General features: G+C 49.3%; 1 protein-coding gene across 1 annotated transcript in view; it reads right to left on the bottom strand.

The window, feature by feature from the left end:
• Positions 1–18,706, bottom strand: part of NOL11 (nucleolar protein 11) — a 451,282-nt gene that overhangs the window by 323,436 nt on the left and 109,140 nt on the right. The window lies entirely within an intron of this gene.

Here is an 18,706-nt window from a genome sequence, read left to right as displayed (position 1 = left end):
TGACTCCAGCCGTAAGGCTTTATCAGAGGTAGTGTTAAGCATTTGTTGACCACACTCAATCAGCAAATGATGGCACACACTCAAAGACTACACTTCAGATCAATTGGTTTTGAATAGAAAAAAAATATTCTCTTAGTTATTTTATTTCCTAGGACGAAGCAAGCCTGGCACAGGTAAGTGATTTATACTCTGCAGAAATAATACAGTTTGAATTGCAGTTGTATATATAATTTGGTTTGATTACAGTAGAATCACTGGTAATGCAATGCTTTGAAATATTGTACATATGCTTTGTATTGGCTCTTCAATAGGATGTCAAGTAGATCACTTTACAGATCACTTTTCTTACACAGTGTAGTATACCTGGATACTACACTGGAAGATTTCAAGTAAACAGGTAAGTAAAAGCACTTGCGTTATTTGGTTACAGTTTTAGAGACTTTTTTTTTATATAAACAAATTTTATTGTGTCAAAGGTCAAGCACAATACAGAGCTCCTTAACACAGGAAACATCTGCCATATTATACATTGCCGAGCATTGTCATTGACATTTAGTTTATACATTATCATAATTATGGTTATGTTAAATAAGACAACATGAACGTATTGAACCCCCCCATTGCACTAGTCCACTATTGCGTCTTGTTTACCTCGTTTGCCACCACATTGCCCACCACAACAAATGAATTCCAAAATTATGTTGTTGGTCCCTCACCCAAGAAGCGCACAAGGCAATACGGATGCAGTCACTGGGGGCACTTGGTCCAGGTGTAGTCCCCGGTAGTCTGCCCATCTTTTCCAGATCTTGGGATGCTTTTTCGGGCATCCCCTGGCCTTAAATTTTGGTATCTCCAATCCCATACAAAAGTCAAGTCCATTCTTCCATGCCGAAAGAGAAGGTGGGGCCGATGCCTTCCACAACCTTGTGATATCCCTTTTAGCCAATTTCAGCCCCAAAAGTAACAGGTGCCTTCTATACATATTACCCCCAATACCCTCCATGATGTGTAGGATTACCAATCTTGGTGAGGAGGGGAGCTCCCACCTCAACACCTCTGCAAGATAAGCCTGAACCCCTCGCCAATATCTCGTGAGTGCTGTGCAATGCCAAATCATATGTATGAGGGGTCCCTCCTACCGACCACACCGTAGGCATATCGAGGATGACACTAGATCCTCCCTCCACAACCTTAGCCTGGTAAAGTAAACCCAGTGTAGGTATTTAAATTGGATAAGACGCAACCCCGTTGCTATCTCTTCCCTCCCCTCCCCCCGAGGAGAGGCCAGTGCATCCATCCAATCATCTCCATCTATTTGGCCGAGATCACCCACTCATGCTTCTTTAAGTTTGTCTAATGTGGTTGAGCTATTTGTCACCAGTAACTGATTATTTATTTTATATTTTATGGTCCTGCAGATCACCGATAAACACCTTGGCTTCAACAGGACTAAAGTCGGGGAGAGCCTCTATCCCTGAAATGCTAGGATAAATGGCGTGCCGAAATTGGAGGTATTTATAAAATTGAGTTTTGGGAATCTGATACTCTTGTTGGAGGTCTTGGAAGGATTTCGGGGCAGATCCTCGCCTCACATCTCCTAATGTAGATTCCTACATCGTCCCACCCAGGAAATCCAGGTAGCGCAGCCAGCTGTGGCAGTCTACCATTATGCCACAGTGGGGTTTCCCTGGTCAGCTTGTCCCACCACCCCATCTTTTACCATCTGTTTCCACAACTGGAATACCACCTACGTGGCCAGCGGTAGAGAGTTGCGCAGGGGAGCAGAGTACAATATGGTATCGAGGGTAGACTGTCCCATACACCTTCGCTCCACTACGGACGGTGACCGTCCTGCACTGCCAGAAGCGGTCGCTCCCAACGCTGCTCCCTGCCCTGACCCGACCCAGAACTGGTATCGTTAAGATATTTCTACAGACTGCTACTTGCCGAATTCAGATTTATTATCTCTCCGCCCGCATTAGTGCAGATTAATTTTGCGCCCGCTCTGCTCACGCTACAGCTGCATGCCAAATTCAGATTTATTATCTCTCCGCCCGCATTAGTCCAGATTCATTTTGCGCCCGCTCTGCTCACGCTACAGCTGCTTGCCAAAATCAGATCTAACTCTCCGCCCGCATTAGTGCAGACTCATTCTGTGCCCGCCCTACTCACGCTACAGCTGCTCGCATTACCGCTGATTTGTAATTATAGAATTTGGGTCCCGCTCTGCTCGCACTTCAGCTGCTTAACTCTATGCATGCCTGATCGATTGAAGTAGCGCTCTGCTCGCACTACTGACACTTTGTGTGCTAGAGTGCTGTTTATTTTCCGTAGCGCTACACAGGAGTTTGGATCACTTCAGAGCGCTATAATGCCACAGTGCACATTAGGTTACCAATCAACTGTGTTGTCTGCCTTTAAACTGTGTCATTGATTTTGGGCTAATTGTACTGGCGCCATTGCCCTTTCCCCTAGCCTAACTCAGGTCGTGCCCTAATCTGTTCGTGGTAGACTTGTTGGCTCGCAGCCATTTTGTTGTTTGTTGATTAACCCCGAGCCCAGTTCCCCACCACGATCCCGCCTCCCAGCTGCCCCGCCCTCGCCCCTCCCCCCTCTCCATCCACTTATGACAGTTGTAGATTCGCGCAGCGTGCACGCGCAGCGTCAGCGCCCCAGCCGCGCCGAAGGTGCGCCAAAGGTAAGCCCGTCTGCGCCCGTCCGCGCCTGGACCGCGCCCAGCGCCCGTCCCCCTGCTCTATGCCGCTCCCAACCCCCCAGAGTAACTTATGATGCCGCTACTCTCCTCGCCCTCAACGCCGGACGCACCCCACTTTGCTGCGAAGCTACCCCAGGACGTACCCACGGCCCATTCTCCTGCCTCTCCTGTAAGTTCAACTGCGTCAGGACCCTCACCAAACACACTTCCTCCACACACAGCTCCGAACCCAACGACTTGAAATGCATCCTACTGAACACCCGCTCGGTCCACAGACATGCAACCGAACTCTGGGACCTAATCGACACTGCGTCACCTGACATCGCCTTCCTTACTGAAACATGGATGAATGCATCTTCTGCCCCCGACATCGCCATAGCCATACCGGACACTTACAAGATCATTCGAAAAGACCGCACCGATCAAACTGGAGGAGGCATCGCCATCGTCCATAGAAACACCATCAAAATTACAACCAGCTCTGACGTCAATCTTGCAACCGCCGAACACCTCCACTTTCAGATCCACACCGACCCCAGGACCACACTTAGAGGAACACTCATTTACAGGCCCCCAGGCACCCGATCTCAATTCAGCGACGACATCACTGACTTCGTCAGCCCGCACGCCCTCGCCTCAGAGAACTACATTCTTCTAGGAGACCTCAACTACCACCTTGACAACATTCTCGACAACAACACCACCACCCTTCTGGACAACCTGTCCAATCTCGGACTCAAACAACTTGTTGACACCCCCACTCACATAGCCGGACACACGCTCGACCCTATCTTCACCTCCAGCAAGCACATCTCCTTCGATCATACTACAGCTCTCCACTGGACGGATCATAGCTGTGTTCACTTCAGCTACAAAACAACCCTGACCCACAACCGTCCACAACCCATTCCCCGAAGAAAATGGAACAAAATCACCACCGAACGACTCCTCACATCACTCAGCCAAAACACTCCCACCCTAGCAACGGACCCAGACCTAGCGGCCACCAACCTCAGGCAATGGATTACCCACAGTGCGGACGAACTAGCACCCCTGAAAAAACACCAGTCGAAATCATCCAACAAAAAAGCTCCCTGGTTCAATGATGACCTTAAAAAATCCAAGAAGACATGCCGCACCCTGGAGAAGAATTGGAGAAAAGAACCAACCTCAGACAACATGGCCTCCCTCAAGACAGCCACCCGCAAACACCACCAACTGATTCGATCCGCCAAGAAATCAGCATTTAAGGACCGTCTCGACAACAATTCTCATAACAGCAAGGAACTCTTCAATATCGTCAAAGAATTCACCAACCCTCCCGCAGCATCCAACGACATCACTAACTCCCAAGACCTCTGCGATGCGCTATCCTCCTTCTTCTACAACAAAATTGCCGACATCCACAACAGCTTCAAGATTACTCCCAATGACCAACTCACCCCACCCCCTTCAGATCCCACCCCTCCAACTAACTACCTCAACTCCTGGAACCCAATCACCATTGAAGACACGATTCGCCTCATGAACTCAATCCACTCTGGTTCACCTTCTGACCCCTGTCCCCACTACATCTTCAACAAAGCTGACTCCATCATCGCTCCCCAACTCCGCGATGTCATCAACTGCTCCTTCGACTCCGCCACCTTTCCAGAAATATGGAAACACGCCGAACTCAGCGCCCTTCTGAAAAAACCAACAGCAGACCCCTCAGATCTGAAAAACTACCGACCCATTTCCCTCCTCCCTTTCCCGGCCAAAGTCATCGAGAAAGCCGTTAACAGCCAGCTCGCCACCTTCCTTGAATCCAACAACTCCCTGGATCCCTCACAGAACGGCTTTCGAGCCAAACACAGCACCGAAGCCGCCCTCATTGCGGCGACCGACGACATCCGAGCACTCCTGGACAACGGTGAAACAGTGGCCCTCATTCTACTCGACCTCTCCGCCGCCTTCGACACTGTCTGTCACAACACCCTCATACAACGCCTCAACAACATCGGCATACAAGGAAAAGCCTTGGACTGGATCATCTCGTTCCTAGCCGGGAGAACCCAGAGAGTCCGACTCCCCCCATTCTACTCAGAGCCCACCGAAGTCATCTGCGGCGTACCTCAAGGCTCCTCACTCAGTCCCACCCTCCTCAACGTCTACATGAGTCCCCTCGCCTCCATCGCACGTCAACACAACCTCAACATCAACATCAACATCATCTCCTACGCCGACGACACCCAGCTAATCCTTTCCCTCACCAAAGACCCCAACACCACCAAAAACAACCTTCACGAAGGTATGAAAGAAGTAGCCGAATGGATGAAACAGAGCCGCTTAAAACTCAACTCAGACAAAACGGAGGTGCTCATCCTAGGATCCTCCCCCTCAGCTTGGGACGACTCCTGGTGGCCTTCCGCTTTGGGATCTGCGCCCACACCCACAGACCATGCACGTAACCTTGGCTTCATTCTAGACTCCTCCCTCTCAATGTCCAGACAAGTCAACGCCGTATCGTCCTCCTGCTTCAACGTCCTTCGCATTCTCAAAAAGATCTTCCGCTGGATCCCCCTCGAGACAAGAAAGACTGTCACCCATGCACTGGTCACGAGTCGACTGGACTATGGCAACACACTCTATGCCGGAATTACAACAAAATTGCAGAAAAAGCTCCAGCGCATCCAAAACGCATCAGCGAGACTCATATTAGACATCCCGCGCCAAGAGCACATCACCGGTCACTTAAAAAACCTCCACTGGCTTCCCGTCAACAAAAGAATTACCTTCCGCCTTCTTACCCACGCACACAAGGCCCTTTATAATCTAGGACCCGAATGCCTCAACACCCGACTGTCCTACTATCCCACCCGCCAACTAAGATCATCCAATCAAGCCCTCGCCGCAGTCCCGCGCATCCGAAAAACCACCATGGGTGGCAGATCCTTCTCCTTCCTGGCTGCCAAGACCTGGAACTCACTCCCCACCCACCTCCGCCTTACTCAGAATCACATCTCCTTCAGAAAAGAACTGAAAACATGGCTATTCGATAAAAAGTAAACCCCTCCCTCCAGCGCCTTGAGACCCTCTGGGTGAGTAGTGCGCTTTATAAATGCATGAACTTGAACTACATATGCGGGGCCCTTCTTATCCCCATACCACCATTCATTCAGTACCAGCAAGTGCGAAGCCATATAATATGATTGGACATCCGACATAGCCAACACAACCCTGGACACCCCCGCCCACAGAAATTGGGCCAATGCCGCATTTACCTGGCGAAACCACGCAGGGAAAATCGGGTATGGGTGGTTCTGCAATTGATAGAGCAGACGCGGCAACTATACCGTTTTAAAATTAGCCTGTCATAAATGGAGAGGGGCATGTACGACCAAACTTTCATCTCCTCATGTACCCGCGGCCATATCGGAATAATATTAATATTTCTTTCCCATGCTTCCCATGCCAAGCTTGGCAAATCAGACAGGATATTTCACTCCCTCCGCTGTTACCTGCACTGCCGATGCCCAAGGCCCCAGTCCAGCCGTTCCCCCCAGTACCCAAAGGGTGAATTTACGGGGGATTCATAAACAGGCCCAAGGACTCCCCAAAGATTTGCATGATGCCGAGCAGCCTCGGTCCCGTCTTGCTGATGTCAGTTAAAAAGAATAGGACATCATCGGCATGTAATGTGATGCGATCCGAGAGCCCATCCACCCACTCAAAGTCTGCTACCTGTGCATCTATCCGCACCCAGGCCGCCAAGGGCTCTATTGCCAATGGCAAAAAGATATGGTGACAAGGGACACCCCTGACGGGTGCCCCTTCCTATTGGAAATGTGAAGGAGGTGGATCCCACAACATACACAGACGCTGTAAGGTTCGAATACAGCAGTTTTCAATATGACATAAATCGCAGACCCATGTTAAGGCGGTCTAGGAGTGCCAACAGGTACACACAACTGAGTGAGTCAAACGCCCTGTCCATATCTGTTGTCCTATTCCCTGGATGGTGGCTATGCCAGTGAGCGTGCTCGGCGGATGTTATGACACGTAGCTCTCTGGGGCATAAAGCTGGCCTGGTCAGGATGGATCAAATTGGCTATATGGGGTTGGAGGCGATTGGGCAATGCTTTGGCCAAAATTTTGGGCTCGACATTCAACAGTGAAATGGGCGGTATGAGGAGTGTTGGTCCTGGGGGCCGGCCAGGTTTATGAATCACTACCACTTCCGCGTGTCTCCCGTCTTGTGGAAGGCGACCTCGGTCTCTTGCTTCGTCTACAACTCTGAGGAAATGGGGCCCCATTTTAGGGAAGTATTTCTTAAAACATTCACATGGAAATCCATTAGGACCCATCGCCTTTCCAGAATTCAAATCCACCAGCGCTGTAAAAAGCTCCTTCTTGCTGAGCGAAGGTCTAGGTCTGCCCGTGCCTCTTCTGAAAGGGTCCGTGGCAGTAAGTCATCTATAAAACTGTGCATCATGCCTTCCTGTAGCAGTTCCTTATGGGTGTACAGCTCTGGAACGTAACTTGCGAAGCTCTCTGCTATTAGGGAGGGGTCACAGAGCCCTTTCATTAGGGCCTGGTTTACTGGGAAGAACAGGGGGTGCAAGGCCCCCTGAAACGGTCTATGGAATAGTTTACTGGACTGGTCACCCTATTGGTAAATTCTACTGCGGGATGCCAGCCGTGCTAGACGGGCCTCATCCATCAAAATATTGGCACGAGTCTGCTGTGCCAACACCAGCTGTCGGTGCACCAGACTCCCTCCCTCCCGCTCCGCTCAAGATTCCGTATATGGGCCCTCCGATCCCAGAAGCGATTCCCGCCGGGTATGACACGCTGCTGCGCAGAATTAAATGTCTACTAACCGTATGGCCTCCCACAGGATTTCAGCCACTGCTACCGACCGCACTTTTAAGTCCAAGTATTGCTCGATTGCCTGCTCTATTTCATCCTGCAGATGCCAGGGGGAGAGACGCCAACGACAGTTTGAGATTTTTTATAGATTTTCCAACCCCACACTTAGAAACATTTTCACAGAAAACAGTCAATGTTATCCTCGGAGCGGAAATAGTGTTATCAGTTAACAGGTAAGCACTTTGTTGTGGGAGTTGGGTTCCTGGGGTTAGACTCCGGAGTCCCCCAGGGTCAAGGATGTAATCTTGCTACACCCTCAGCAGCACTAGGGCAGTCTCTAGTTAGTGGTTGCTCACGAGCAGGCCACAAGGTTGTGGGAGCAAAGCTCCTGGACTTAAGCACAGGGCAAATGGGGGCTCAAGATAGCACCAAAAGGTACACCCTCAGCGGCACCAGGGCGTCTGGGTGCAGGTTTGCCGGTGGGTGCCCTGTTAGTTTTATTGGGGAGTCTCCGGGTTTGCAAGGCTCACGGATGAAGGTCTTCTGGGTGCAACCACCACTTGGAGAGGTAAGTTGGGATGCTGGGGTTGGTTAGACACAGTTGGTTGGACCACCCAAGGCCGTGGGGCGCTGGTTGCAGGGGTGTCTTTTAGGGTCGGATCTTCTTACCAGCTGCTGGTGGCGGTTGGAGGGACCTTCCAGATTGAGGCTGCAGGCGTAGGCTGGAGGCTTGAGGCAGGTCCGGGATCACTGGATCTCAGGTCAGGATCACCAGGGAGACCTCCTCATGTTGTTGGGCCACTCAAATTCGGGCCGTGGGCGACGGGTGCAGACTCGCAGATTTTGCCAGAGCAGGAGACTATCCCTTGAACACCAGATTTGTTCACGAACAAAGTCTTTTCTTTGGAAGACAGGGCAGGTCCTCAGGGTTCTTGAGGTTGCTGGCTACAGGACACACTGGAATTTCGCTTCTGCAGGTTCGAGGTGGGGACAGGCAGGTAGGGCTGGGGCAATGTTAGTGGGAGTCGTCCTCTTCTTAGCTTCGGCACGGCAGTGCTGTCCTTCTTTTCTTCTTGTGGTTTCTTGTCTGAGGAGGCATGGTTCAGGGGTGCCCCTAAATACTAGATTTAGAGGTGTTACAGGGGAGTAAAGGTTGGGACCAATGGGTCCATTCCCTGGGGTGGGTACACCCCCTATTATGCCACCCTCCAGTACGAGGGGCATATGCCTCACTCTGGTTGGCTGGGTCCCTTCATCTGCAAGATGGTGGGGACCCAGGCACCCACCTCTCCTCCCCCACCTGAGGGGTGGGGTTGGCAAAGGTGGGCGCACATCTCTTCCTCACTTGTTTTTCCTGCCGATTCTCCTTCCCAAAGTCTGGGTCAGAACCGGTGGGGGCCAGTTCCTGAAAGCAGCAACAGGCCTGGGGAAGCTCACAAAGGTGGCAAGCCTTTGAAACTGACCCCACGTTGACCCTGCTCATTCTGGGGGAGGAGGCTTGGCACCTCATGCCAGGATGTGTATTGTTTCAGACCCTTGAGAGCAGCAGGCTGTAGACCCAGGGGTCCAGAAACATGTCTGGTGGTGGCAGCTGGCGAGCAGCCATTCAGGCTAGAAACTAGGTAGGTCATTTTTCAGGGGGCATCTCTAAGATGCCCTCTGTTTTGCATTTTTCATTAAATCCCACATTGGCATCAGTGTGGGTTTAATATGCTGAGAAGTTTGATACCAAACTTCCAAGTTTTCAGTGTAGAAATTATGGTACTGTGGAGTTCGTAATGAAAAACTCCCAGCATCATATACTCCTAAGGGCATTACTGCACTTACAATGTCTAAGAATCTGCTTAGACACTGTAGGGGTACAGGGCTCATGCACCTGTACCCTCACCACTGGCATAGTGCACCCAGCTAGAGGGGTGGCTGATCTAGGACAGGGCAGTGGGTTGTAGGCATGGCACCATGTCGACTCTTCACTTAGTCTCTGCACCAAAACACGCAGCCTGCAAAGGCAGCGTTTGAGTGTAAAGGTGCAATGCCTCTAAGGGGGCATAACAAGTGCTGCAGCCCTTAGAGGCCTTCCCTGGTCACAGTGCCCTGGGTACCTGTGGTACCACTTACCAGGGACTAACCTGTGGCGAGAGATGCCAATTGGGTTTGGCCTTCAATGCAGTTTTAGGGTAAGAACATAGGCCCTGGGTACATGATTGGCAGAAGCCCAAGGCACACTCAGTCAATGTACATCAGCAGTTCAGCAAAAAGTGGGGGCAACCATGGAGAAAGAGGACACTTTCTCACGTCACCTATGTTATTTTAACCTTTATTTATTCCAGTGTTTTTTTAATGTAAAGTAATATTTATTACCATACATTAAGCCAACCACACACAACCTTGTGGGTTGGCTGCAGACCATGCAGCCATCCCCAGCTGTGTGCAAGGGTTGGCAGCAGGGCCTGGCCTCCTGCCAGGTCCTGTGTCAAAAACCCTGGTCAGCCAACTCCCAAACAGCAAGGGGCTGGCCGAAATGCCTAACCTGTGAGCAGCCAACCATACGGCCAGTCGTGGCCTGCTTGACTCTAATGCAATATTAGATACCGTTTTTCGCGAACAGATAAGAAAAGACATTGAAGACTACTTTGAACTAAATCAGGGCACAGTATCGTCTCACGCTACATTATGGGAGGCGTTCACATTGGTAATCAGAGAGAAATGCATTGCCAGACAGGCAGGTGTTTTATAATCAATCAGAAACTCTTTGGCAAAGCTGGAAAATGAGCTAGGAGATCTGGAGCGTAGGTTCTATGTCTCTGAAAGCGAAACTCTGATACCAAAACAGAGAGAAAAGATTTCAGACTATGAAGAAGCTCAGAGGGAAGTAAAATTCTTGGGAAGTACACACAGGCCAAAGATATGGTGAGGGAGACAGGCCAAGCAACACATTAGCAAACACACTTAGTGCTCCACAACATTACACATATATCACTGAAATCCTAGACGAGGGACACAACCGATCAGAGGCTCGCAAAATATAACAGATGCATTCTTTCGGTTCCATACCAAGTTCTATACCTCTTCCCATCTACAAGAGACAAGAGAGGGCCTACTTTCTTACCTTGATTCTCTTGAACTACTGTGGCTGGGAAGAGAATATTTAGATGTACCGTTTATGGTAGCGGACATAGTGCAGGTCATAAAAGGACTGCCAGCAGATAAGGCTCCAGCATCTGATGGCCTGACAGTCACTTTCTATAAATGCTAAGCAGAAAGTTTGGCTCCACGCATGCTTGCTGTATAAAATAAGGCGTTAGACACTGGATCACTAGCCCCAACTATGAGAGAGGCAACTATACCATCTTTACTAAAACCGAACAGGCCTCCTAATGAAAGATTCCTACAGACCCCCCAGCGCGAATAAATTTAGACACCAAAAATGTATGCGAAATTATTAGCCAACAGACTACAACCTCTGCTCCCCATTATTGCACGCCCAGACCAGTCGGGATTTATTCCCAGTAGATCCACTGCGCATAATCTGAGAACATTCTTTGCGGTCCTGCACTATTTGAATCCAAAAACAGAAGCCTTGGCGGTGTTTAGCCAGATTACAACTCAGTACAAATTTTATTAAACAAATTAAAGTTCTATACTCTGAACCAACAACCAGATTGCGACTGAATGGACAAACCAACTGCTGTTGCAATGGAACAACTTGCTGCAAGGATTAGACAACACCATGCAGCTAGAGGCATAGGTTTCTCCACGAGAGGTCGAATAATATTGATCTATGCTGACTACCTAACTCTCTACATAAACAACCCATGTGACAACCTACACCTAGTATTTCGGGAGAACTTAAAATTTTGAGGACTGTCAGAGTTTCATATAAATTGGACAAAATCGGTCCTATTCCCTCTCACTGAGGTCACAACAAAGCTCAATATAGATTTCGCGCTGAAATGGGCAGAAGGGCCCGTGTGATACCTGTGAGAAATTGGCCTGGTATATGATGTCCACTATTCTAGTGGGCACCTTGCACCAGTCCAAACGACCCTTATTGATGGTAGGTTATAAAGTCAATTATCACAGGAACGGGTTGCACACCTTCATTTAACCAACTTTTTCTTATCTGTTTAAACACAATAATTTCCGAGCGGCGTGCTCACTGTTTTACGTGCCAAGCCCAAACTGCATGTGTTGAACATTGGATAATGGATAATAAATATACTGCTTGAAAGGAACCATGCTTTTGTACATGATTTTGGTCGAGGGGTTCTGATGGCCCACCAAATCATGAGAAACTTTGGAAATTTGCATTCCCTTGCATAAGGATGTGGTTAAAATGAATGGTTAAACACCAGGTTAATTTTAAGAGCATTGATAAAAGGATCAAAAACTGAAATGAAGGAGAAACAGATGAAGGAAAAGGAGCAATTGCATCTGTAAAAATAAGGTTGTCGCCACTGAAGTGGGGCTAAAAGGAAGCTCCACTATTTTTGGAGGTTATAAAGTCAACCTTATAGAAAGCTATCCTAGTGGTAGCTGTGAGAGCAGCCTTCAGGCTTAGACTTAGAGGCGAGTTAAGCTAGTTGTTTTACCAATTATAATCCCTTGAATGATCAAATGAAAGCACACCACACAAAGTATATATCAAATATATATGTATTTATTCTAAACACAACCCCTCCGGACTCTTCATGAGGTCAGAGGTAAAAGTACAATACAAGAAACTTAATTAGCATACGATAAGCTGACAGTATACGTTATGCACTAGGGGCCCCACAAACCATATACTAAAATAGTGGTATAAGAACCACGTGAGAGTTAGAAAGCAGGCCTAGAGTCTGTAGAACCGCTGGGGCTACCTAGAATCACTAAAGGTTAGGATGCAGGAGGCCCACGGAGGACGCGTGCAGTGTCTAAACACAGCCGCGGATCACCATTGACTTTCTGTGGAGAATGAACAAGTTACAATTTTAAAGATTAAGGGCACTTCTAGGTGAACTACGATGGAACCCTTTTAGACTAGGACACTTCGAGAGTCAAGACCCACTGGGGCACCGGAGTACTCGTGTTTACCTCACCCAGGCAAGCCGGGTGTATAGGTGTCTTTTGGTGTCGGGTTTCGTCGTTGATTCCAATGGAGAGCTGCGAAGAAATGCTGCAGGCGACCAGAGGAAAAGTGTCCGGGTGGATCCAAGGGTGGGTCGGAGATGTGAAGAACCTGAAAGCAGAGAAGACAGAGTCTGGGTCACTAGCCAGTGACCAGGATGGCGAGAGGAAGATGCCAGCCGATGTCTGGTGATTTCAGGTGATAGAGGTGAAGATTGTCTCTGCAGCCACGAGGACTAGGAGGCGTCGACGACGACCAGGAGCTGGATTTGAGCTGTCCCACGAAGGATCTAGTTGACTGCGGTGTTGGAATCCAGATTGGACCCAACAAGCCTTGGCAACGGCCACCCACGCAAGATGCCGAGATTGGCTTTGGTGCAGACCAGCAAGGTCTGAGGGACTCCTCCTTTGGAGAGAAGTGGGCGCAAGTCTGGAGCAACCAGGAAAGCTCAAGAAATCAAAGATCGCCCTTCGTGGGGGCTCACTAGCCAACGGACTAGGAACCGCAAAGGGGCCTCAAGCAGAAATGCACAGTGTAGGCAGTGTAGGCCTCTGAGCTTCGGTGCAAAAGGTGCTCAGGGCAAGGGCTTCAGACACCCCAATGCACAACTTAGGGATACCTCGGGAAGTAGGTGCAGTTGCAAAAATGCAGGATGTCCAGGAGTTCCGGTCCCATGTCTCTCGTGTCCGTTACAGGTCTCAGCTTTGCTGGGAGAGCAGGTCAGCGTCAGATGTCTGGAAGTCCGTGTTCTGTGTCGCAGATTCTTCGGGATCCAGCATAAGCCTCGAAAATGCAGACCGGCAAAGATGCTGTTGGTGCCTGTTTGAACAGGGTGGTCACTCCTTGACCACAAGGGAGATTTCTTCCGTCTTCCAGTCGATATGGAATGTCGAAGGTCCAGGAATTACGTATCAGAGTTTTGTCCAGGGTAATCTTAAGTCCTAGGGACTGAGGTTCTATACTTCTAGTAAGTTTAGGGGTTGGACTAACTCCAAGATCCCTCTCCTATGGGTGGACCTGGGGAGGGGGTGGTTACACCCCTTCCCCTTTGTCCAGTTTCGCGCAAGAGCTTGTTGTGAACGTATCTAGGACCCTATTTAAACATTCCCGATTTATACCATTATGTGGTTATAACAAATCATGTCCTTGTAAAGGCATAAGAATCATATCCATATTACGTCATAGCCAATGCAGTCCAAATAAGGCAAAGCTACTCCCATAGACTCCTAGAAAGCACAACGTGTTCTTAAACAAACCAAGCCTCCAGCAGCCTGGGAATTCCCCCTGCTTCTGTATTGATTTGTCCTAGAACTCCTGAAGTCCTGAGAGAACTGCGAGTTCTTAGTGACGTCTTATGTCCAACCTAACCTCAAACTTGGCACCTTCCAGGTATAAATATACCAGCATCTGCCCTAGCAAAACACACTGTGGTTTGGAGCAGATCGGCTATCCACTTACCCGACGCCCTGCTGAAACGAGTGCTGAAGGAAGCCGACCCTCCCATTGACGCACTGAGAGAGACGCGGTCTTTTCTCCTGCCGAGAAATCCAGCTCCAGTGTTTTCCGGTCACCCTTGCGGATTGCTGGGAGATCGAGTCCTGAGAGAGAGATACAAGACCTCCTTCATTCGATGACCAAGGTACGGAGCTGATTAGACCCTTAGAGAATTCTTGATTCAGATTCTTGGCAGAAACTATCTAAACTAAAACTGTAGCTCACTCACTCCTTCCCACGTACTAGGCTTAGGTTAGGTACACCGGGGTAGGCGTATTTTAGAAACACCAGTTGAGTACGTTTAGTCAACTTTTATCATTGTATGTATTATATCAGTTTTAAGTATTTTATGGCTTAGAAACCATATAAATGCTTTTACAGAATTATTTTCTAATACTCCTTTTACTGTACGCACTTTACTGTATGACAAATATTACAATTGTGGCAATTCACTTCTCTTGCATGAGAAAGAAGACTGCTCAATAAATAACCACTTTTATTGAAAAAGCCCGTCTCTCTATTTCTCTGCACTCCTGGTGAAACTAAGCATGCACGATTGACTGAGTGAAATAGCCATCTATTGTTTCTGCGACTCTGGAGATATACTCCTTATTCTGGAGGGAACAAAGTTGTCATGTTTATGTGGTTGTCAGAAACTAATCCCTTCTTGTCTATTCAGGAAAAGTTAACACCTTCTTGTTTACTCGAGAAAGTTTCTAGTGACCTCTGAGCTAGCTGGCATACCTAATTAAGTCTAACATATTCAATAGAGACCTAGTCAACCTAAGTCCTACGTCTAAACTATCGTTTATGTTATTCCAATGCGCAGAGCCTATTGGGAATATAGGAACTACACTACTTGGCGCCCAACGTTTGGTAAGGGGATAATTTAATGCTACATACTAGAGTAACTCAGCCGTGCTTTTCACACAGACCCCTTTTCCCGTAAAAACTCTAATAGACGTCTGGAGTGGGTAAAATAATAAATATCCGCCAGAACTTAGTGGGATGAGAATCCTATGTATTAGTTTATGGTTTAGTCAACTTTGAAGGATACAGTGTTCCAAAATATTGTGCACCTAATCTTTGTTTCCTTGAAACTTGCTCTGCAAAAAACCTTTCAGTCAGTAAAATGACGAGAAGTGACGAAGAAAGAGATGCTTCGGCAGCTCAACTTTTAGCGGAAGACACAAGTCTCCAACAAAATGAACCGGATGCTATAATGATCCTGGTAAATGTAAGGAAAATCATAACTATAAAACTTATAGAAAATGGAGTATCACCAAGAGGTGGTCCAGTCATATTTGTGGTATAGGCCCATGAATATCGGCAGACAGAGGTATTCTATTCCTGGGTACATTTTCCAGCAGCACATGCTGTGATACACGAGTTCCACTACTACAAAATAGATGAATATCCAACGGAATACGTTCCTTTTGAGGACATTGAAATTCCACTAACCTACCAAGAGCATCAGCTCTGGTTTAATGGCGCCCTAAAACATCAAAATCACTTCACCAGGCTCGGTCCACTGGGTAGACCAGGAGCCACATGGCCAGTTCTAGCCGGCTACACACCACATCCTGACATTGATAAAATGTCAAGCAGAGAACTTTTAGTTAAGCTAAAAGAATTAACAAAAGAATATAGACAATTAGTTCAATTGACAATTGACGGTACAACCTGCCGCCAAAAATTGAAAGAAACAGATATAGCAGAACAACCTTTTGAACTTGCCAGAATAATTGAAAAATCCTATGAAGATTAGGTAGAGATAGCTTGGGTGGGAAACCACTAAAACCACAACTAACTGAAAATCCTGAAAAGAGCTTTATTAAGAATAATCTCAATATTCCAAACAAGCATTGGAAATGCAATAGGTCTCGCATTAGAAAAGTTGGAGTTATTGGTCTTGTAAATGACATATTTTATTTATTTGTTGGTTTTTAAAATTGCTAAATTGATGGCTTTGTCATTTACAATGCCAATAGTTATAACTTTCGCGAATGTGACACCTATAGCATTTGGAATGCAACATGTTTTGTATTTACGTGACTTAGATGGCAGCTCTGGTCGTTAGGCCACATCTCTAGAGAGCAGGAGAGTGCAGCAGGGGAGAGAAGCACAGCAATGCAATAGGTCTCGCATTAGGAAAGTTTGAGCTATTGGTATTGTAAAGGACACATTTTTTATTTATGTGCTTGTTTTGAAAATAGCGAAATTAATAGCTTTGTTATTTACAATGCCAATAGTTTTATCTTTCGCAAATGTGACACCTATTGTAACACAATATGTGTTGTGAGGGTGGGTGAGGGTGAGGGGTTGAGGGGTTGAGGGTGGGTGAGGGGTTGAGGGTGAGTGAGGGTGAGGGGTTGAGGGTGAGGGGGTGAGGGTGAGTGAGGGGTTGAGGGTGAGGGGTTGAGGGTGAGTGAGGGTGAGTGAGGGTGAGGGTGAGTGAGGGTGAGTGAGGGTGAGGGTGAGTGAGGGTGAGCGAGGGTGAGGGTGAGTGAGGGGTTGAGGGTGAGTGAGGGTGAGGGTGAGTGAGGGGTTGAGGGTGAGGGGTTGAGGGTGAGTGAGGGTGAGGGGTTGAGGGTGAGTGAGGGTGAGGGGTTGAGGGTGAGTGAGGGTGAGTGAGGGTGAGGGTGAGTGAGGGTGAGGGGTTGAGGGTGAGTGAGGGTGAGGGAGTGAGGGTGAGTGAGGGTGAGTGAGGGTGAGTGAGGGTGAGTGAGGGTGAGTGAGGGTGAGTGAGGGTGAGTGAGGGTGAGTGAGGGTGAGTGAGGGTGAGGGGGTAGGTGAGTGAGGGTGAGGGGTTGAGGGTGAGTGAGGGTGAGGGGTTGAGGGTGAGTGAGGGTGAGGGGTTGAGGTGAGTGGGGTGAGGGGTTGAGGGTGGGTGAGGGGTTGAGGGTGAGTGAGGGTGAGGGGTTGAGGGTGAGTGAGGGTGAGGGGGTGAGTGAGGGTGAGGGGTTGAGGGTGAGTGAGGGTGAGGGGTTGAGGGTGAGTGAGGGTGAGGGTGAGTGAGGGTGAGTGAGGGTGAGTGAGGGTGAGGGGTTGAGGGTGAGTGAGGGTGAGGGGTTGAGGGTGAGTGAGGGTGAGGGTGAGTGAGGGTGAGGGTGAGTGAGGGTGAGGGTGAGGGGATGAGGGTGAGTGAGTATGAGGGTGAGTGAGGGTGAGTGAGGGTGAGGGGTTGAGGGTGAGTGAGGGTGAGGGGTTGAGGGTGAGTGAGGGTGAGAGTGAGGGTGAGTGAGAGTGAGGGTGAGTGAGGATTGAGGGTGAGTGAGGGTGAGTGAGGGTGAGGGTTGAGGGTGAGGGGTTGAGGGTGAGTGAGGGTGAGGGGTTGAGGGTGAGGGGTTGAGGGTGAGGGATGGTGAGTGAGGGTGAGGGGGTGAGGGTGAGTGAGGGTGAGTGAGGGTGAGTGAGGGTGAGTGTGAGTGAGGGTGAGTGAGGGTGAGTGAGGGTGAGTGAGGGTGAGTGAGGGTGAGTGAGGGTGAGTGAGGGTGAGTGAGGGTGAGTGAGGGTGAGTGAGGGTGAGTGAGGGTGAGTGAGGGGAGTGAGGGTGAGTGAGGGTGAGTGAGGGTGAGTGAGGGTGAGTGAGGGTGAGTGAGGGTGAGTGAGGGTGAGGGGTTGAGGGTGAGGGGTTGAGGGTGAGGGGTTGAGGGTGAGTGAGGGTGAGGGTGAGGGGTTGAGGGTGAGGGTGAGTGAGGGTGAGGGGTTGAGGGTGAGTGAGTATGAGGGTGAGTGAGGGTGAGGGGTTGAGGGTGAGTGAGGGTGAGGGGTTGAGGGTGAGTGAGGGTGAGTGAGAGTGAGGGTGAGTGAGGGGTTGAGGGTGAGGGGTTGAGTGAGAGTGAGGGTGAGTGAGGGGTTGAGGGTGAGGGTTGAGGGTGAGTGAGGGTGAGGGGTTGAGGGTGAGGGGTTGAGGGTGAGGGATGGTGAGTGAGGGGGAGTGAGGGTGAGTGAGGGTGAGTGAGGGTGAGGGTGAGTGAGGGTGAGGGTGAGTGAGGGTGAGGGTGAGTGAGGGTGAGGGTGAGTGAGGGTGAGGGTGAGTGAGGGTGAGTGAGGGTGAGTGAGGGTGAGGGTGAGTGAGGGTGAGGGTGAGTGAGGGTGAGTGAGGGTGAGTGAGGGTGAGTGAGGGTGAGTGAGGGTGAGTGAGGGTGAGGGTGAGTGAGGGTGAGGGTGAGTGAGGGTGAGGGTGAGGTGAGGGTGAGGGTGAGTGAGGGTGAGGGTGAGTGAGGGTGAGTGAGGGTGAGGGTGAGTGAGGGTGAGGGTGAGTGAGGGTGAGGGTGAGTGAGGGTGAGGGTGAGTGGAGGGTGAGTGGGTGAGTGAGGGTGAGTGGGGAGTGAGGGTGAGTGAGGGTGAGTGAGGGTGAGTGAGGGTGAGGGGAGTGAGGGTGAGTGAGGGTGAGTGAGGGGAGTGAGGGGGGAGGAGGGTGAGGAGGGTGAGTGAGTGATAGAATAGATAAAGAAGATAGAAATAGTTAAAGATAGATAAAGATCGATAAAGATAAGATACAGAGAAAGATCAGATAAGATAAAGATAGATAA

The sequence above is a fragment of the Lissotriton helveticus genome, chromosome 7 (assembly GCF_964261635.1).
Source record: "Lissotriton helveticus chromosome 7, aLisHel1.1, whole genome shotgun sequence".
In the NCBI taxonomy this organism is placed as follows: domain Eukaryota; kingdom Metazoa; phylum Chordata; class Amphibia; order Caudata; family Salamandridae; genus Lissotriton; species Lissotriton helveticus.
Note: the sequence above shows the minus strand (reverse complement) of the source record. Positions and strands in the feature narration are given on the sequence as shown.